We start from the raw sequence: 22149 nt of genomic DNA, 5'->3' as shown, positions 1-22149 counted from the left end.
CTGCAAATACAATGCCCAGGGACCAATGTTGTAGCATAGCTGGTAAAAACCACTGCTTGTGATGCCAGCATCACATATCAGTGCCGGTTCACATCCTGGGTGCTCCACATCCAATCCAACTCTCTGCTAATGGCCTAGGGAAAGCAGCAGAAGTTGGCCCAAGTATTTGAGCCAGTGCCATCTTTGTGAGAGACTTGGATGAAACCCCTGGCTCCTAGCTTCAGCCTGACTCAGTGTGGCTATTGAGGCCACTTGGGAAAATGTACCAATGAATAGAAGATCTGTCTCTCTCTCTCTCTCCCCCCTCCTTTTCCTTCTAATTCTTCTTCTTCCTCTTCTTCTCTCTCTGCAACTCTGACTTTCTCAAATAAATTTTTTAAAAAACCAGGATGCCATATTCATTTGCATCTACTTTCCATACCTCACTGCAAACTGCACACCTGGATAATAATTAATTTGTTCTTTTTTAAAATTTATTTATTTGACATATAGAGTTGGGCCATGCTCCACTGCCTTCCCGGGCCACAGCAGAGAGCTGGACTAGAAGAGGAGCAACCGGGACTAGAACCCTGCGCCCATACGGGATGCTAGCACCGTAGGCAGAGGATTAACCAAGTGAGCCATGGCATGGGCCTCTAATTTGTTCTTATTTTCTTTCTCTGTAAAATCGTCACTTGAATCACGTAATATGTGTCTGTTATAACTATTTTAATTACTAGAACTTTTTTATTTATTCCAGAGGCAGATAGTTAGTGATAGAGATGATAGATTATTGATTGATAGATGATAGATAGACAGATAGATAGATAAACAGATATAAAGATATCACCCATCTACTGGTTAACTCACTAAATGTCCACAATAGCTAGGGCTGAGCCAGGCTGAAACCAGGAGCCAAGAACTAAATCCCGGTATTCAATATGGGGACCATCATTTCTGCCTCCCAGAGAGTGTAATAGCTGGAAGCTGGAATAGCGAGCAGAGTTAGGACTCAAACCCAGACACTCACATACAGGATGCATGCATTACAAGTAATGCCTTAACTTCTACACTAAACACATGACACCACAACATTTTTTTTAACTTTTATTTAATAAATATAAATTTCCAAAGTACAGCTTTTGGATTACAGTGGTTTTTTCACCCTCATAACTTCCTTCCCACCTGCAACCCTCCCATCTCCCGCTCTCTCTCCCCTTCCATTCACATCAAGATTCATTTTCAATTCTCTTTATATACAAAAGATCAATTTAGTATATATTAAGTAAAAATTTCAACAGTTTGCACCCACACAGAAACACAAAGTGTAAAGTACTATTTGAGTACTAGTTATAGCATTAATTCACATTGAACAACACTTTAAGGACAGAGATCCTACATGGGGAGTAAGTGCACAGTGACTCCTGTTATTGACTTAACAATTGACACTCTTATTTATGGCATCAGTAATAGGCTCTTGTCATGAGTTGCCAAGGCTATGGAAGCCTTTTGAGTTCACTGACTCTGATCTTATTTAGACAAGGTCATAGTCAAAGTGGAAGTTCTCTCCTCTCTTCAGAGAGAGGTGCCTCCTTCTTTGATGGCCTGTTCTTTCCACTGGGATCTCACAGAGATTTTTTTTTTTGCCAGAGTGTCTTGGCTTTCCATGCCTGAAATACTCTCATGGGCTTTTCAGCAGGATCCACATGCCTTAAGGGCTGATTCTGAGGACACAGTGCTGTTTAGGACATCTGCCATTCTATGAGTCTGCTGTGTATCTCACTTCCCATGATGGATCGTTCTCTCCTTTTTAAGTCTATCAGTTAGTATTAGCAGACACTAGTATTGTTTATGTGATCCCTTTGACTCTTAATCCCATCATTATGATTAATTGTGAACTGAAACTGATCACTTTGACTAATGAGATGGCATTGGTACATGCCACCTTGATGGGATTGAATTGGAATTCCTTGGCACGTTTTTATCTCTACCGTTTGGTGCAAATCCGATTGAGCATGTCCCAAACTTTACATCTCCTCCCTCTCTCCCTCTCTTATTCCCATTCTTATATTTAACAGGGATCACTTTTCAGTTAAATTTAAACATCTAAGAATAATTGATCACAACATTTTTTAACATCTTCAGTGTCATAGAATGTATCAATGCTTCACTGTAACTTAGTAATATCATAAGTATGAGTGTGACATTTTAATTATCCACTTACTAGTTGACAAACATTCCAGCTGTTCCTATTTTTTGACTCTTGTGAATAATGTTGCTAGACCAATTCATGCGCACATTATTATGTGAGCATGTATTTTCACTCTCAGAAGGAAACTTAAGAGTGAAATTGTCAAGATTTTATGTAACTGTAAATTTAATATTTTGCAAAATTTTTCCAGAGAGAGGGTACCATTGTAGATACCCACCAAAAAATTATAAGGATTGCTACTTCTCCATATTTTGCTGGTACTCATTATTTTCTATTTTTAAAAAATTATTTCAGCAGTCATGATGCCAGATGCAAAGTGTATCTCATTATGACTTTGATTTACATTTTCCTAATGAATAGTGATACTGAAAATTATTGCATCCGCTTGTTGTCCATTCACATGTGACGTCTTCTGTTCATACTAAAATGAGATTTATGGGTTCATATTTTTGAGGTGTAGATTTATTTATATAATCTCTATAGAACTTCCTCATCAGATAAATGGACTACCTTTTCATATTTTAAATAGTATACATTGGAGCACAAACATTTTAATTTTGATGCCTGAGAAACAATTAAAGATATATTTAGAAAATGTACACTTTCAGGGTCATATAAGCATTAGTATTCACTCTAGAATTACTGTATGATGAATAGGAAAAACATATATCTTCACCTTGGTATACATTGTGTGCACTAGCACAGTGTTGAGTTGCTCTTCACAAGAACATGCTGGTTATGAGCTTTTCCTTGGTCTTCTGTGAGTTGCACTTTGTACAAATGACACTGTGAGTTCGTCTTTACTGTGATTCCTGAAGTCAGGAGTTGGTGGAGAAAGGATATGTATGAAGGGTACCACAGCTTTGCTCCTCTCCAGGCACATAGTAAGCTGGCACTTCCTCATCCTTGTAAAACTTTGCCCATGTCCTATTGCCAGAAAGGACAGGAATGTCCTATGCTAGTAGTGTACTCTGATCTCCATTTCTCTCTTTGCCTTTGCCATGACACAGGCAATAATGTAGAGGGAGGGTGCTGTGAAACCTGGGGTGCTAGAAGAAGGCAACACTGAGCAGAGACCCCCCATTCACTATTAATGGACACAGCACATAAGAAATAACCCTTTGTTGTCTCAAAATGGCATAGCTATTTGCTTTTGCAACATAACCTGCTTATTTGACTTGGCAACTGTAAAACTCTAATAATAAATATCACTTATGGTCATACATCTATTTTTCATATAAGAAAACTGAATTCATATAAATGATGATATTTTGCTGGAAATTTTAGTTCATTTCCAAAATCTTCAGAGTTGTGTTCAGAATTCATTTCTGTCTGGATTCAAAGCTTATTCTTTCTAGAAAATTCTACATTCCAGACTGACTTGTATTTATATAGAGACTAGATTAATCAGAATTAGAAAATAAGGTTGTACTAGGTTGTATTTTTCTCTTGTTCCATATTTCCTGTAATAGAGCCTTTGTTAAAAAATTTTAATGAACTTGAATCTAGATATTTACAAAATTGAACTTCATAGGAAATATACTAGAGCTTGACCATAAATTAACAAAAAAAAAAAAATCAAGCAAACAAAATAAAAATTCTTTTTGTTGTCTTTATTGGTGAGGAAAACATTAGATTTAGGTTCATTATGAAGTCCAATTCTAGTTTTTCTTTATTAAGTATATGTAACATATAAAATGTGTATACATTGTGTCGCTCCCCCTCTTCATGGAGGAACAACACTAAATCCTGCCTAGGCTTCATATCCGAGTCACGGCACCATTATGTCGCTCCCCCTCTTCGTGGAGGAACGACACAGGACCCTGCGCTGTTCTTTCGTCTGCTCGGCCCTCCCCGGGTTTGCTGCTGGTTCTTCCCAGGTTGGCTACCATCCCTTCCACCTCCGTGGAAGGGCGGTTCCCCCTGCCGCTTTTCCCCACTTCCGCCGGGGAGCGGCACACCGCCAGCCGGCTCTCTCGGGGGCTGCTCAGATGTTATTCGGATAGATGTTCCTGGTGCATGTTGTCTCTCTCCTCCTTTATAGTCCTCTTCCGCCAATCCCAACTCGGCTGCCCACACGCCGAGTACCCTGCTCTCCTCCAATCAGGAGCAGGATCAGCTCCTGGAGGTCATCACTCAAGTTGGCAAGAGGCAGCTGCGTAGAAGCTGTTTTCTCCTCTCCCAGCGCCATATTGTGGGAGAGCAGATGCATAGAATAAGTCTTAATTCCAGTAACTTAGTCTAGTCTGGGTTGCTCCCCACACATTGGATAGTAAGTATAATAAATAAGGCTGCAATTTCAAAGACTTAATATGTTGAACTTCGATTTACCCCAAATTATTAAAACTATTTCTCCATAGACTGAATTTTACAAAAAAGCAAAAATAAAACTATGCATCAGAAAGAAGTATATTGGCTGAGTAAATGATTTTACAAAACATTATACTCTCCCAAAAAATGAAAAGAAATGGAAATTCAGAAGTCAAAAAATACCTCAAAGAATTGGACACTTGAACATTGTATGGACACAGGGGTGAGGTGAAAATCAAGTTTATTTAAGGTCTTGGAACAAGACCTTTCACCATAGGAGACAAACTGCAGAATCTATAGTGGACCAAAGTTACCAGATAATGATTTCATGGGATCAAATTTAGTATCTGAGTAAATCAGGTTGATATGCATCATGAGACTTTTTGCATAGCAAAAAAACATATCGCAGGGTTTTATTTTTGTTTAGCTTTTGCTTATTTGTTTTACATACCTAAGTATAAATCAGACAATGTGGGGGAAAAGGACACCAGTGTGTGTCTATGTGTGTGTGTGTGTGTGTGTGTGTGTGTGTATGTGTGCATGCATGTGTGTGTTTTCTGCAGGGCTACAATTCTCTAAAGGAAAAACAGGAGAGGGACAGAGCCAGAGCAAGACAGACAGTGAGCGAATCTAAAAATCACACTAGGTAAACCTAATTAGGGATAGAATGGATTTGGAGTTAAGTGAGAGCTATTGGTTTAATCACATTATTTCACAATTAAGGAGAAGCTTGGAACAGGGAAAGAACATGGATTTGCGAATCAAGCTAACTTATTTTGAACCCTGTTTCTGTTTTTTAATTAATTTGGTAAGGTGTTTAATCTCCTTAGCAAATCACTGTGCAGATGAAGAGAAAGCATTTTGTAAGATGCCTAACATAATGCCTGGTGCACAGATAGCTCACCCAACTATTTAGGCAACAGTTATTATTACAGATGAGAGGACAGTCACACTCAAGGTTTTCATTTCCTCCCACATCAAATAATGATAGAAATATTCTTTTGGTTGTGATGAATAAATTGGATAATATGTGTACCATGGCAGACAATATTGGCTCCTTTACCATCCGTCTTATCCTTTCATAAAGCAACAAGCAAAAGTCATTTCCCAGGTTCCTGTGAAACTTCCCATCAGAGACAAATAAGATTAGGTATTTCCTGAGTTTATTGTCAAATTCAAGCTTTCTGAGTAAAACAATACTGCTCTGGGTTAGAATTATCCAAGAATTTTATACCAATTCAGCCTTAGCTTTCAACTCTCATTTCACATTACACTATAGTCAGAACTTTTTTTTTAAGATTTATTTATTAATTTGAAAGTCCAAGTTACAGAAAGACGGGATGGGGGGATTTTCCATCCTTTGGTTTACTCCCCAGATGGCAGCAATAGCCAAGAGCCAGGAGATTCATCTGGGTTTCCCAGGTGGGTGGCAGGGGCTCCAGCACTGGGGCCAACTTCCCAGGCCATTAGTCATTAGCTGGATCAGAAGTGGAGCAGCCAGGACAGGAAACCACACCATGTAAATAACTGGCATCGCAGGTGGCAGCATTACCCCATATTCCACAATGTTGGCCCTGTCATCAGAACTTTTTTAAGGATTTATTTTATTTATTTGAAAGACAGAGTTACAGAGACAGGTAGAGCCAGAGAGAGAGAGAGGTCTTCCACCCACTGGATTACTCCCAAATGACCACAATGGCCAGAGCTGAGCTCTTCCAAAGCCAGGAGCCAGCTGCTTCTTCTGGGTCTCCTATGTGCATGCAGGGGCCTAAGGACTTGGGCCATCTTCTACTGCTTTCCCAGGCCATAGTAGAGAGCTGGATTGGAAATGGAGCATCCGGGACTCAAACTGGCACCCATGTGGGATGACTGTGCTGCGCCACAGTGCAGGCCGTGTGTTCAGGACTTTTGATCCTACCAGCTGCATGTGTTTAACTTTCTTATATATGAATTGGGAATTACATCTCTGGATGCAGGCCTTCCTCTGTATTCCATCCTCTGTGTGTGGAATGCTTTCCTGTGGCTCTCTTATTTCCTGTTCCTTTGATTATGCCTCTTTCCCACAACTGGGAAGAATACAAACAATGGCATTGACACAGTCACCATTGTATCCCCTAAGTATGTGGCACAGCAACTGGCATAACCTAGATGATAACAATATACGTAGGGTATAATTTAATGTCTATTGTGAGTGGGATTCTTAGAGGGAAAGGAATGAGGATTTTAGTAAGCAAGAAGAACTGTGCTTGATTCTTAGCTCTGCCAGAATCAGACATGTAACTGTGGGGTTTTATAAGCCTCAGTCTCTTGATCTATAAAATGAGGCTATTAGCATTAAGCTCAACAGGCTACTATGACCATCAAAACAAATGGTATTTTCTAGTACCCTGTATATCACTGCCATAGAAAATTGAGAATTTTATGAATGAACAAGGCTCAGAGAAATAAAGTGATTTGGTTAAGATAATGCAGCCTGTTACTGAAAAGTTAGGAGAACTGATTTCTAATCTTTGTAGGATGACATCTTTCTGTTCAACTCATATAATCCTGCAGCCTTTTATCAAGTAAAATCAATCTATTTTGCCCTGAAAACTCAGGTTTATAGAACCAGAAGAACCCTGATTTTAAAACTTTACGACTCTGTTTATAAGAGTTAATTAACATTTTTGGCACTGGAGCTTGTGAATTGAATCATAATAGCACTGTCATAGGGTGACCAGATGGTACAAATATGGCACCTGTGGTCCAAAGGACAGCACTTTGGAAGATGAAAGGCAATGAGACAAATGCTGAAGCAGATAGAATGCCAGGACAACAAGAGCCAAACTGGGCTGTCCCAAGCAGACCACAGCACGCAATTACCTATTAACTTACAGGATAATTGCAGCAAGGTTGAGAAAGAAGCCTTAGAAAAAGATGTATTACCCCAACGTTAAATAAGTGTATTGATATCTAATCTGAATAGAAAAGACAACATGGAGAGTCATTAACTAGTAGATAAGATGATTATTTTGGTATCTGATAAAGTTCCTAGCTAAACCCCTGGAAAATGTGGTCAATTCTCACAGAACAATGTTTGCACCAACTCCCCTGTGACAGATTGGCAAATGGGTTTTGCAGTGCCTTCTCAACACATGGGCTTATTCTTTGACTTGAATATCTGGGGATTGTGGATGGTTTTTTGGGGAAATCTGCCTGTGTCTCACATTTGCAGAGAACTCACTATAGTCCCTAAAATTTGCTCCAGTATTCCAAATTTTACAGTGAGCCAATGATCTGACCTAATCACTTATCATTTTTCTGTAGTTAAAAAAAAAGAAAATAGCATTCTCATTAATATTAGGCTTTTATTAGATGGGTTTTAGCCATAATTCCCAAGCAAACATTTCCCATATGGTGAAATCGTGAAAGATCATAATCCCAAAATTTTAAAATTCAAAAACTATAATCTTGGAAAAAGTAATTTAAAAAACTCTATAAGACATTTATTTGCATTTTAAAGGGATTTTTAAAGAAACATATGTATATAAATACAATAAACCACTTTAAATAATAAAATATGCACAATAACATAATTTCAGCAAGCATAAGCACTAAATAAATTAACAAGAGGTACACAGGTATAAAAGTTTTTTTAAGTTTTTTAAAATTTTTTTTGACCGGCAGAGTTAGACAGTGAGAGAGAGAGAGAGAAAGGTCCTCCTTTTTCCGTTGGTTCACCCCCCAAGTGGCTGCTATGGCTGGCGCGCTGCGCCGATATGAAGCCAGGAGCCAGGTGCTTCTCCTGGTCTCCCATGCGGGTGCAGGGCCCAAAGACCTGGTCCACCTTCCACTGCACTCCCGGGCCACAGCAGAGAGCTGGACTGGAAGAGGAGCTACTGAGACAGAATCCAGCGCCCCGAATGGGACTAGAACCTGGTGTGCCGCGCCTCAGGCGGAGGATTAGCCTAGTGAGGCACGGCACCGGCCTTTTTTTTTTTTTTTTTTTTTTTTTTTTTTTTTTTTTAATGTGCTTGAAAGAGTTACAGAGAGAAGAGCAAGAGGAGGAGGAAGAAGACAGAGACAGAGAGTGGGAGAGAGAGAGGGAGAGAAAGAGAGAGGGAGACAGTGAGAGAGAGAGAAAAATTTCCATCCACTGGTTCACTCCCTAAATGGTTGCAAAGTCTAGGGCTGGGCCAGGTAGAAGCTAGGAGTCCGGAGTTTCTTCTGGGTCTCCCATGTGAGTGCAGGGGCCCAAGCACTGGGGCCATCTTCCATTGCTTTACCATTAGCAGGGAGGAGGCTGGGTTGGAAGTGGAGCAGCTCCGTCTGGAACCTGTGCTCCTAGGGGAAGCCAGCATCGCAGGCAGAGGCTTAACCTGCTATGCCACAATGCCTGCCCTGGTATAAACGTTATGAGCAGACAAACTATTCAAAAAGCAAAATGCATAAACATATTACCATGGTTGATAATCATATGAATCTAGCTTTATGAATGCAGTCACTCAAAATATGGTGATGGAAATACAGACTTTTGATTGGATCCATAAAGATGTAAGGTGGGTTGGGGCTGGTGCTGTGATTTAGTGGGTAAAGCTGCCACCTGAAGTTCTGGCATCCCATATGGGCACCGATTCAAGTCCCAGCTGCTCCACTTCTGATCCAGTTCTCTGCTATGGCCTGGAAAAGCAGTGGAAAATGCTTTCAATATTTTATATACATGTACTGCTCAGATAAAAAGTCAATATTGGTGATAATTTACTTTCATAAGGTCACATTTTCCAAATAATGCATAAATTAGAGCTCTCTAAAAGTCTACATAAATTATACCTTCAATATTGAAAATGTTTTAAAAATGAAGTACATATAAGCAAACTTTAAAAACATTGATTTTTTTTTTTTTTGACAGGCAGAGTGGACAGTGAGAGAGAAAGACAGAGAGAAAGGTCACCCTCCCATGGCCGCTGTGGCCGGCGCGCTGCGGCTGGCGCACCGTGCTGATCCGAAGCCAGGAGCCAGGTACTTCCTCCTGGTCTCCCATGGGGTGCAGGGCCCAAGCACTTGGGCCATCCTCCACTGCACTCCGGGGCCACAGCAGAGAGCTGGACTGGAAGAGGAGCAACCGGGACAGAGCAAACTGGGACAGATTAATGGAAGAAGGTGACATTTAACATACAAGTTAAGATTCTGTTTAAGATACCCATAACCCCTATAGGCCCATATAGGAGCACTGAGGTTTGATTCAGCTCTGGCTCCTGTATTCCAGCTTCTTTTTAATGTGGATCTTGGGAATCAGAGGGGATGGTGATGGTTCAAGTGATTGGATTCCTGTTTGCTAACATGGGAGACCTCAATTAAGTTCCTGGCTCCTAACTTGGTCTGGCACAGTCTCAGCCATTGTGAGCATTTGGGGGAATAAATCAGATGATGGGAGCACTCTGTCTGCCTGCCTGCCCGTGTATCTGTCTTTTTGCTTCCTAAATTAAGAGATAATTTATAAAATAGTGGGAAGAAAATTAAAAGGAAAAAAAATAATGTGAAAAATTGAATTACAGGGTTAGATGATGGCCAATTGCCTTGGGCTTTTCTAGAAAAAGTCTCATGACCAGTACCTGTATGTTGAAGTCTTGGAATGAATAGTTGCTTATTTTTACCTCTTAGGACGTGGATCTCCTTAGAGAAAATGCTTGCGTTCATCTTCTACATTGCCCTGCTCCTTTGGAAGCTCTTCTGATTCAATGGACAATGTCGTACGTGTGTTTCCTGTTAAACTTCCCTTGCTTCTATTCCTGCTTGGGTAGCTGAAAATTCATTCCACATGCACTCGTATACAGACCACAGATTTGGCAGAAACAGTAATGAGGTAAAACAGCAATGGGCAACATCTTTTCCTACCAAGTACATAACTCTTTTTGAATAATTAGTAACTTACTTGGATTCTTCAGCCAGAAGAGACCCCAATTCACTGAAAGCTCTTAGAATTTCACAGCCGGAAGGAATACCAGTGCAATCCATGATACCGAGCAGTCAATCTCCTTACCAGAATGCATCTTCCCACCTTTCTTACATGGAAGTTTTTTCTTTTCATGAGCATTTCAGGTTTAGGGAAATGAGCTTCCAATATTTCAACATTCAGGACTTTAATCTTTTGGCATTATGGCTTTGGGACTTTAGATTTTAAGAATTTTGATTTTTTAGCATCTCAATATTAGGGTTTATGATTTTTTTTTTTTTTGATAGGCAGAGTGGACAGTGAGAGAGAGAGACAGAGAGAAAGGTCTTCCTTTGCCGTTGGTTCACCCTCCAATAGCCGCTGTGGCCAGCGCACTGTGGCCGGCGCACCGCGCTGATCCGATGGCAGGAACCAGGTGCTTATCCTGGTCTTCCATGGGGTGCAGGGCCCAAGCACTTGGGCCATCCTCCACTGCACTCCCTGGCCACAGCAGAGAGCTGGCCTGGAAGAGGGGCAATCGGGACAGAATCCGGCGCCCTGACAGGGACTAGAACCCGGTGTGCTGGCGCCGCAAGGTGGAGGATTAGCCCAGTGAGCCGTGGCGCCGGCCGTGGGTTTATGATTTTATAGATTATACCTGGCACCCATACAGAGCCTCTGTGTTCTCATGCTAACTGACATGGGCCTGAATTTACCATGAAGATGGATCTTCTGCTCCTGCTATATTTAATAACCTCTGCAGTTACAGATGCTGTGAAAGTAAATAAATAATGCCAATAGTTAGCTGAGATTTAAATATTTGAGATTGAAACACCTAAAGACTGTATATACTAAAATTAATATCAATAGGGATAATCTAAATTATTTTCTGAAAGTTTAACTAACCAACACATGCAAACTGACCCTTGTACCTTCTACATCTTTTAATGAGTAGTAAGTGGATAGAATTTTGTCTGTGTTAACTCCATAATGAAGATTAGCCCAAATTCTGTCTTATTCAGTATTGCCCAAGGCTTGAATCTTAAAAAGCACTTGTATACAACTGTTGAATATAAAGAATGAACAAATTAAGTGAATGAATCATTTTTATTTCTTTGAAAGCACAGAAAGAGGGCCAGTAGGTTAAGCTGCTGCATGCGAAGCTGGCATACTATATTGGAGTGCCAATTTGACTTCCAGATTCTCCAGTTCCCATCAAGCTCCCTACTAATGCATTTGGGAAGGTAGCAGAAGTGGCCCAGGCACTTGATCCCCTTCTTCCCACACGGGGAAACCTGTGTGAATTTTCTGGCTCCTGGCTTTGTTTTGGCCTAGCCCCGGTTATTGTGGCCATTTGTGGAGTAAAAAAAAACAGATGAAACATTTGTTTATCTCTGTGTTATTCTGTCTTTCAAATAAAATCATTTTTTGTTTGTTTGTTTGTTTGTTTTTCCAAGAAAGATTTCATCTACTAGTTTAATCCACAAATTCCTTCAATAGCTATAATAGGGCTGGTCTAGTCAAAGTTGAGAGTAAACAGAATAGTCCAGCTCTCTCATGTAAGTAGCAGTGATCCAACTAGAAGAGCCATCACCTGCTGCGTCCCAAGATGTGCATAAGAGGGAAGCTGTAATCAGAAGCAGAGACGGAACTCCAACCCAGGCACACCAATTAGGGACGAGGGCATCCCAAGAGCATCTTAATTGCTATATCAAATGGCCTGCTGAAAGTGCACAAATTATAACAAGAGACCTTGGGAATGGTTTCAATGTCAAATAAATTTCTTTCTTGCATATAGAGCCTGGACAGGGAGCTATCTGGTGAGGTAGGCCTGACAGGTTACTCACTGTCCTAAACTCTACTAACCTTGTTTTTAATTCTCTTCCTAAACAAGACATCACATCACATCACATCACAATCACCTATCCTGGGTTGTTGGGCATGATGTATCACAGTTGATACTTGTCAGTTAAGCAAAACCATATATATGTGATCTGCTTGCTGAAAAAATTTAATTGACTATTATTTGAGGCAAGGAAAAAAACAAAAATTAAAAGAGAAAATTAAATCTTCATGATGACAAAAGATAACAAGGGCTGGCAAGGATGCAGAGAAATGGGACTCCATTGGTGAGAATATACAGCTATTGTAGAAGATAGTATAGAAGTATAAAAATAGAACTAGCACTTGATCCAGCAGCCTCACTAATCAGGAATGTAGCAGAAAGCGGTCAACCAATCTGTCAAAGAGACAGCCACACACCTATGCTTATTCCAGCACTATTCACAATAGCCAAAAACTGGAAACAACTTATGAATGGATAAATGGATGAATGGGTTAAGAATATATGATACATGTATATGTCATGGAATACTGTTTAGCAGTAAAACAAAGGATTAAATCTTGTTATTGGTGGTGAAACAGAGGCCATTATATTAATGAAAATAAATGAGACCTTAAAAGATAAGTATTATATGATTTTATTTACATATAGGACTTTAAGAAGAACTGATCTGATAGAAGTTAGAGTAGGATGTCAGCGGCCAGTAATTTGGAAGATGGTGGAGAAAGAAGGATGGGAAAAGATTGGGAGGTGGAGGAGGATGGGAAAATTGCTGAGTTATAGTCAGATAGGAATAATAAGTTCTGGTTTTCTGTTGTTTCAGCAGGGTGCCTATAGATGAAAATAGCTTATGATATAAAGATAACATAGTTATTTTTCTGAAATATAAAGCTAGGAGAGAAGATTTTGAATGTCTTCACCAAAAAAGAGATGACAAATTTTGAAGAGATAGTTTTGCTCACCCTGAATTGGAAACAGCACAATGCATGTGTGTTTTAAGACATCACATGCTATTCTGTAGGTATTGTAGACAAAATTTTATTGGTCATTTAAAAATAGGAATATTATGTGACAGGCATTTACACATATCATTTCATACGACCTTCACAAAATAGTCTCTGTTGTATAATCTCCACTTATGTATATTATATTAAGTATAATATTATAAAGTCAGCATTATCTCTATTTTACACATAATCACACTGGGACTTAGAAATATGCAGTGATTGATCTCAAGCCATGTATATCCCAAGCCATGTATAAAGTTATAATTTAGAGAAGTGACATTTATCTCATTCAAAGTCCACGATCTTTTCACTATCTCACTGTGTTCCCCAGGAAAAAGCAAACTATGGGCTGGGGCCACTGAGGGTTGACCGGAAGATGAGAAATTGAAGCAACCAAAACGACAGTGAGGTTGACTAATCTCCCACCTGAGTCCTCTCTTGGTTAGTGATAGTCCAGAATTAGGCCAGGCTAAGTAAGACCAAAGCAAAGCAAAGCAAAACAAAACAAAACAAAACAGAAATGAAAAACATGCAATAATATCTAATTTTTTAAAAAAGGTGTATTTGTTTATGTGAAAGGCAGAGTGACAGAGAGGGAGTGGGAGAGAGACAGAGATCTTCTATCTGCTGGTTCACTCCCCAAATGGCTGCAATGGTCAGGACTGTTCTAGGCTGAAGCCAGGAGCATGAAGCTCCATCAGGGTCTTCCATTTGGGTGGCAGGAGCCCAAGCACGTGGGTTATTATCCGTGGCCTTCCAAGGTGCATTAGCAGGGAACTGGATGGGAAGGAGAGCAGCTGGGACTCTCACTAACATGCAATAGGGGATGCTGACATCATTAGCAGAATTTAATCCTCTGCACCACATCGTTGGCCCCATATCTGCACCCGATGTGGAAACTTACTCTTTTCTACTTTCTTTTGTAGGCAAGCATCTGCAATATGTTGATGGCTTCAACAACTCCAACAGTTTCATTAATTTTAAGTTTAATTAAGCTTTGCCCTTTAGAATGCTGAATTGTTTTTACCAGTTTTTTTTTTTTGCTGAAATTAAGTGGCATATCTGTTTTTAAATAATCAGTTAAATATTTTTGTGCTGTACAATGCACTGCATCCCCCAAAAAGAAAAATAGAGACAAAGAATGATTCAGTTGTGATATTCCTAGCTTGTAATTTCCTACACAGAATGGAAGTATTTCATTCCAACCTCTCATGTTTTTATTTTTCCTTTAAAAATTTACATTCTTTATTTGTTAAGTGCCTAAGAACATTTGTTTATATAAAGGGAGCCTTATAGCATTTGCTATTAAGTGTTTTCCTGGTTTAAAAAAACATAGATCTTTGGAATAAGTAAATATGCCACCAGCAAAAAACTTATTGAATAATAGCATGCTTACAATGCTCAATTTTTTGGTAATTCAAAATTTATATATAGATTTTGACTTTCTAATCAATGTCGGTGTATTTCTGCTTTATGGCATGCAAGGGTGCCAAGAGGAAGAATTCATTTTAATCAAATTTAGCATCTCAGAAATAACCACACAAACAAATCAGCCAAACTCTTATTTTATGAACACTTGGTAGACAAATCACTGTGTTGCTAAACTGTTTTACCTTGAAACTAGCTCTCAGTGTTCAAACTCCCACACTCTCAGCTTTGACCCAGCCTAGCCCTGGCTTTTGTGAGTATCTGTCTAGTGAACAAGTTGATGGAAGAGCTCTCTTGCTCTCTCTCTCTCTCCCCCTTACTTTCAAATAAGTAATTAAATCCCTTTTTAAAAACACAAAACATTTAATTTTTTAAATCAAGATCACTAACTGTATGCATTATAGAGAAGACAGTTGGGAATATTGACTACTCCTAAGGGTAAAATGTGATAAATCTTAACTAATAATTAGTTTCTTTTTGTGTTTCCTTTGTCAGATATAAGGCAGTATTGTGATTTTCACATTTAATGTTGTTATTGACAAGAAACTTCCTGAAAGGTCAAAAAGAGAAAGTTTACTGAACCCCAGAGCGAGCTACCATAGGAGAGAGCTGTCTATGAGAAGTTAAGGTCATGCTAGAAGAAAACCTGGCAGGGAGATTGCCTAGGAAATGAAGATCTTACTCTCACCAAATGCACTCTAATCTGCTGTGCCTCCAGCTGGTGAGACCCACCCAGATGTTGATGGTGGGGGTGTCTTTGCCCCCATCTGCACAATCAGCTTTCCAAGACATAGAGCTCCAACGTCAGGATTGGGAGCAGGTCCTCTGCAACATGGAAATGAGAAATCGCCATGGCTGAGAGAGTCATGGAGAAGATCCCAGTGAAAGGACTCATTCCATCAAACATAAAGATGTCTCATAAAGCTATGGTAGTTATGGTAGAATGCAAGGGAATAAGTTAGACAATTAGACCAAGCAACAAAATAAAGAGCCTGGACACAGATCCAGGCCATGTAAACAGATTGAAAAGGTGGCTTTGTGGAACAGTAAAAAATACCATAAACTTCTCAGTACATCATGTTGGCACCACTAGATATAATGTGAAAAAAAGTTCATTCTGACCTTACACCACTCCCTAAAGTCAATGAGACATGGTCTATGAGTATCTATCTATAAAAGGCAAAATAATAGGGGCGGGTGTTATGGTGTTGCAAGTTACGCTGCCACCTGCAATGCTGGCCTCCTATATGGGTGCTGATTTGAGTTCCCGCTGCTCTACTTCCAAACCAGCTCTCTGCTAATGCACCTGGGAGAGTCGTGGAGAAAGACCCAGGTGCTTTGGTCCATGCACCCATGTGAGAGTCATGGCCATTTGGGGAGTGAATCAGCAGATGGAATCTCTCTCTCTCTCTCTCTCTCTCTTTGTGTGTGTGTGTGTGTGTGCCTCTCCCTCTCTTTCTGTAACTGCCTTTCAAATAAATAAATATTTTAGAAAAGGCATAATAATGAAAATCTCTACAACAAAATTCAAGCTTACGGATTATAAAACAGAAGCCCTGTGTTTTTTCATCTGTAATTTAACCATATTTGACTATCAAAAAATCATCTAGTGAAATTAAAACCATAAACAAAAAAGACTGAAAGACAAAAATATGCATATTCAAAATGTATAAAGAATGCCTTTACATGAAAGTGAAACAGTGTGATAAAAATGACCATTAATTGTAAAATGATATTTTACAAAAGTGAGTGTTAATTTTTCAATCAATATATGAAAAAAATGTTTAATTATGAACAAAAATGAGTCATTCATGGAAAATGAGGGAATATAGATTTTGAACCAGGTATGTATCAGTAGTTACATGAGAGGGTCTTCACAAAGCTTGTGGAAAGTACATATTATGAAAAGAAATTATGCATGGATTTCAAAAATATTCTGCACCAAAATATACTTATGTGTTTATTCCATTTTCCCACAGATGTTTTTACTTATCCTTGTATGGGTAGAGGCAGTGAGTGTGGGCATAGTTTTTTCTCATTGCTTGTATTTTCACATTGAAATAAGGGTTGACATCAATTACTAAATGAAGATAATGGAGGATGAATTAGAGGAATAAGGAGCAAACAGAAATTAAATATTAGCTTCAAGAGTAGCATGTAGGACTATCTCAATTAGATGCTTTTCATGCACTATGGGTGTAACTTTTGCAATTTCAGATATAAGAGCAAAACTTGTATAATGTTATAGGAGAAGATTCATTCTTAGTGTGAATGTTAGCAACCTTAGAGTGACTTTTTCTTTCCTTATTAAGTCAGAAGCTTCTACCTGTTCAAGTAAAGGAAGCAATTTACAGCTTCTCTTTTGCATGGATTTTTTCAGCATCACTACACTTCTTGGAAGCCATTATTAAGTGACATAAGGGATACCTGAACACTAGCACTATGTTCCAGCAACAGGTGATCTGATAACCAAGATGATTACTAAGTAGCAGACGCTAAAGCAACATAGCTACTCTAGAGAAAGGGAGGATTGACGTCACAGGTAGGATGGAGCAGGGTGCTATGAAGGGTCATCACACTGCCCAGAGCAGTATGCGATTTAATTGTTTATTTCTGAAAGTTTTCCATGTAATGTGTCAGGCCATAGTTGAATGCAAAAACCAACATTGCAGAAGGCAAAACTGAGACTATGCGTGGACTACTGTATGTAAATGGGGATCACCAGTAATCAGCACATGATTTGTTGGGAAAAGTAGCAGTTATGCAAGAAATGGGATATTCAAGGAATGGAAACAAAAAGAACCAAAATACCTAAATAAACATGGACTACTCAGATGCACAGTCCTCTGTTCGGCAGCTCAAAATTTTAGAGGCGGAGGGAAGGATGACTAGAATCCATGTTAGAATCCATGTAAATATTAAACAAGAGAGCAGACATTTGGTTCAGGGGTTAAGATGCTGCGGGGATGCTCACAGCCAGCCAGTTCAAGGTCCAACTCTGCTTCTGATTCCAACTTTCGGCTCATGCACACCTGGAGAGACAGCAGGTAATGGCTCAAGTACTTGTGTCTCTGCTACCCATGTGGGAGATCCGAGTTGTATTCCAGGTTCCTAACTTCAGCCTGGCCCAGCAGAGTCTGCTGTGAACATTTGGGGAGAAAACCAGTAGATGGACATTCTCTGTCTCTGTCTCTGTTTTGCTTACTCTAATGGCTTTGCAAAGAAAAGGAAAATGGTTGACTTTTGCAATAATTTAGAGGAGCACCTGTTCTACCACACAGTCAGTGGTAGGAGAAGTATGGAATAAAGCACTCAAGTTTAGGAGGACAAAGGAGGTGATGGCACATCTTCAAGGGAAAGCATTGCAGCAAGGAGAATAAGGAAGCGCTCAGATAATAAGTGAAAAAATAGAACAGGCTGATAACTTTTGGATTGAAGGCAATCAGCAATGAAAAGGTACCAGTAAGATGATCAGAATTAGGCTAGATTTTTTTTTTTTTTTTTGACAGGCAGAGTGGACAGTGAGAGACAGAGAGAAAGGTCTTCCTTTGCCGTTGGTTCACCCTCCAATGGCCACCGCAGCCAACGCGCTGCGGCCGGCGCACCACGCTGATCCGAAGCCAGGAGCCAGGTGCCTCCTCCTGGTCTCCCATGGGTTCAGGGCCCAAGTACTTGGACCATCCTCCACTGCACTCCCGGGCCACAGCAGAGAGCTGACCTGGAAGAGGGGCAACCGGGACAGAATCCAGCGCCCCGACCGGCACTAGAACCTGGTGTGCCAGAGCCTCAGGCGGAGGATTAGCCTAGTGAGCTGTGGCGCTGGCCAGAATTAGGCTAGATTTTTAAGACAGAGACAAAGGAATTTTGTAATGTGTTGGAAGGGACCTATGAATGAGAGAGGAAGCATAGATGATTCCGTACAGATGAGATAAAGCATCAGAATTAATGCTGAAACTGACTGAGATGGAGAAGATGGAGGAAGGACAGTGTGCATAGAGAAATAGGAGTTGAGATTTGAGCACAAGAAGTCTTAGGGGCCTATTAAACAGGGCATTGTCAAGATGGAAAACAGATGCATAAGTTAGAGGAGTTGTTGGAAGCAATCCACATACACACAGATAATATTTTCTGTCTTGTTTTTAATGTGAAATGTGTGTGAACATTGATGATGTCAATAAATTGTTGTCAGACACAAACAAAATTGGAGCTGGGAAATCATGAAGGTGGAAGAGGTAGGGTTCATGCCTGGGTGTCCAGGATAAGTATTTTATCAAAGATTCCAAAGACTCTGAAGAGATTTCTGCTTCTACAGATATCAGGTGCCTTTCTTTTTTTATAAAGGTTTTTTTGTTTATTTGTTTATTTATTATATATTTGAAAGTCAGAGTTACACAGAAAGAGGAGCTGCAGAGAGACAGAGAGAGAGAGGTCTTCCATCCAATGGTTCACTCCCCAATTGGCCACAATGGCCGGAGCTGTGCCGATCCGAAGCCAGGAGCCAGGAGCTTCCTCTAGGTTTCCCATGTGGGTACAGGGGCCCAAAGGACTTGGGTCATCTTTTACTGCTTTCCTAGGCAAGATCAAAGAGCTGAATCAGAAGTGGAGCAGCTAGGTCTTGAACGGGTGCCCATATAGGATGCTAGCACTGCAGGCCAGGGTGTTAACCCACTGCGCCACAGCACTGGCCCCAGGGTGTGTTTCCAAACTCCCAGATATGGCCTGATTTCTGGGGCAAAGTTCACCTTCATATTCCTTAAGGCTGTGACGATTCAAACATGCTCTGCACACAACACTTCCCAGCAGTGGCACCTTTAATTAAGAAGCTGATGTCAATCCTGCCTAGGATCTCCTAGACCAATGACCTTTGTCCCCAAGTGGCTTAGTAAATCTCTCCCTTTTTTACTTTAAAAACTACCACTTGCTTCAACTTCCTTGGATACATCCATTGTTTATTATGACATTCATATCCCAATTATAAGTTTCTGTCATTCCCAAATAACATGAACATTCTTTAGTGAATCTCTCTACTGCTATGATCAACATATGCTTACAGCAAAGTACGACAGATATCTAAATTTAAATAGGTGTCTATAGATTAAACACCCAAATACCACCATCCAGATAAAATAATGGAACCCACCAAAAAACCTATAATCTTGAAATAGGATGTGCTATGAAATTTTTGTTTGTTTTATAATGCTTGATCTAAAAATGCATCCCTAAACAACATAAATCAGTCTTCTATGTGTTCAGGGAGGGATTTGCATGAATGGAATCATGCCATGTGTGCAATCTCAACTTCTTTGACTCGGCATTCATTTGTGAGCTTAATCTATGCTGTGTGTCTCTCCTGTTTTTTTCATTTTTCTATGTGTAATATTTCACAATTCAGATGCTCAGTGTAGAGACACTTGGCCGAAGATAGACACTACTTTGAGAGCTGGATCTTATAAGCAATGCTACCATAAATATTCCTGATGAGTGTTTCAGTGCTCAAATGCAGTTATCTTGGGGCTATGCCCCAAGTTGGAAATACTGTGTCACAAGTACAATTTATCTTCAATATCACCAAAAAGTGGAATTCTGTCTCCTAATATTTTGTATTAATTGGCACTCCTATTAACAGTGTATGAGAATTCCCTTTGCTATGAAAATTTAATTTTTAAAAATTTGGTATCTCTTATTGTGGTTTTATTTTGCTTCCTGTTTATGTCAGATATCCCTGGAAACTAATGCAATTTCCATGCTTATTAGAAATGCTCCATGTTGATGAGAGTCACTGTCACGTATAGACTAAGGAATTATTAACCATGCAAGTATAGATATGATTTCCAGGAATCCTCTATTCTCGTTCGTTCTTTAGTATATTTTGAAGGTGTAGGGTCAAATGTTTTATCAAGTGTGAATGTGTACTAAACAGCTGACACTAGATGTTACATGTATTTAATAATGTACTAGAAGCCGGTGCCACAGTTTACTTGGCTAATCCTCCACCTGTAGCACCGGCACCCTGGGTTCTAGTCCCAGTTTGGGCGCTGGATTCCGTCCTGGTTGCTCCTCTTCCAGTCTAGCTTTCTGCTGTGGCCCAGGAGGGCAGTGGATGATGGCCCAAGTGCTTGGGCCCTGCACCCGCATGGGAGACTGGGAGGAAGTACCTGGCTCCTGGCTTCGGATCGGCGCAGCGCGCCTGCCGTGGAAGCCATCTGGGGGGTGAACCAATGGAAAGGAAGACCTTTCTCTCTGTCTCTCTCTCTAACTCTGCCTGTCAAAAAAAAATCTACTAGAAATATTTCATTAAAATAGGTCAATTTATTAAAATAGCAACTTTAGTATATTAAATACAAATGCTACCATTAAAATAATGAAGATGGGTGATAAAACAATATATATATTTATTATGATGATATGAGAAAGCATATTTTAACACGAAGTTTTTGGGGCCAGTGCTGTGGCATAGTGAGCTAGGCCTCTGCCTGCAGCACTGGCATCTCAAACGGGAACCAGTTCATGTCTTGGCTATTCCTCTTTTGATCCAGATCTCTACCATGGCCTTGGAGAGCAGCAGAAGATGGCCCAAGTGCTTGGGCCCTTACACCCACATGGAAGACCTGGAAAAAGCTCCTGGCACCTGGCTTTGAATCAGATAAGCCCCAACCATTGCAGTCATTTAGACAGTGAACTAGTGGATAGAATACCTCTTTCTCTCTCCCTCTCTCTCTCCCTCTTTCTCATTCTCTCTCTCTGTAACTCTACCTCTCAAGTAAATAAAATAAACATCAATTTTTGTCTAGATCATATAAAAAATGATGGGTGATTCAGTGAGATAAATTTGAGAAAAATCTTAAGTTTAATTGTGCAAGTTGATCCAGTAAAGGTAAAAATGACTTTTTTTTTTTTTGTCCAGGCAGAGTTAGATAGTGAGAGAGAGATAGAGGGAGAGTTATAGACAGTGAGAGAGAGACAGAGAGAAAGGTCTTCCTTCCGTTGGTTCACTCCTCCAATGGCCTCCATGGCCGGCACTGTGCCAATCCGAAGCCAGGAATCGGGTACTTCCTCCCGGTCTCCCATGCGAGTGCAGAGACCCAAGCACTTGGGCCATCCTCTGCTGCCTTCCCGGGTAACAGCAGAAAGCTGGACTGGAAGAGGAGCAACAAGGACTAGTACCCAGAACCCTAACCAGGACTATAACCCATGGTGCCGGTGCCACAGGCAGAGGATTAGCCAAGTGAGCTATGGTGCTGGCCAAAGATGCATTTTTAAAAATTTTGTATTTTTATTTTTAATTGAAATAATCACTAGGGGCTGGCACTGTGGAATAGAGGGTAAAGCTGCCACCTGCAATGCCGGCATCCCATATGGGCACTGGTTTGAGTCCTAGCTGCTCTACTTCTGAACCAGCTCTCTGTTATGGCATGGGAGAGCTGGACAAGATGGCCCAACTTTTTGGGCCCCTGCACCT

At 40.2% G+C, this 22149-nt stretch overlaps 1 long non-coding RNA gene across 2 annotated transcripts in view; it reads left to right on the top strand.

The window, feature by feature from the left end:
* LOC127491636 (uncharacterized) overlaps positions 1–17570 on the top strand; it is a 30954-nt gene extending 13384 nt beyond the window's left edge. Inside the window, exons 2-4 of one of the 2 annotated variants that reach the window (XR_011387628.1) lie at positions 9390–9640; positions 10142–10343; positions 15186–17570. This is a non-coding gene — a long non-coding RNA (uncharacterized lncRNA). The other variant, XR_007920464.2, reaches the window with a different exon arrangement.
* The last annotated feature ends 4579 nt before the right edge of the window (positions 17571–22149 follow it).

Source organism: Oryctolagus cuniculus, chromosome 3 (genome assembly GCF_964237555.1).
Source record: "Oryctolagus cuniculus chromosome 3, mOryCun1.1, whole genome shotgun sequence".
Classification (NCBI taxonomy): Eukaryota; Metazoa; Chordata; class Mammalia; order Lagomorpha; family Leporidae; genus Oryctolagus; species Oryctolagus cuniculus.
The sequence above is the reverse complement of the archived record's forward strand: the minus strand, read 5'-3'. Positions and strand labels throughout refer to the sequence as shown.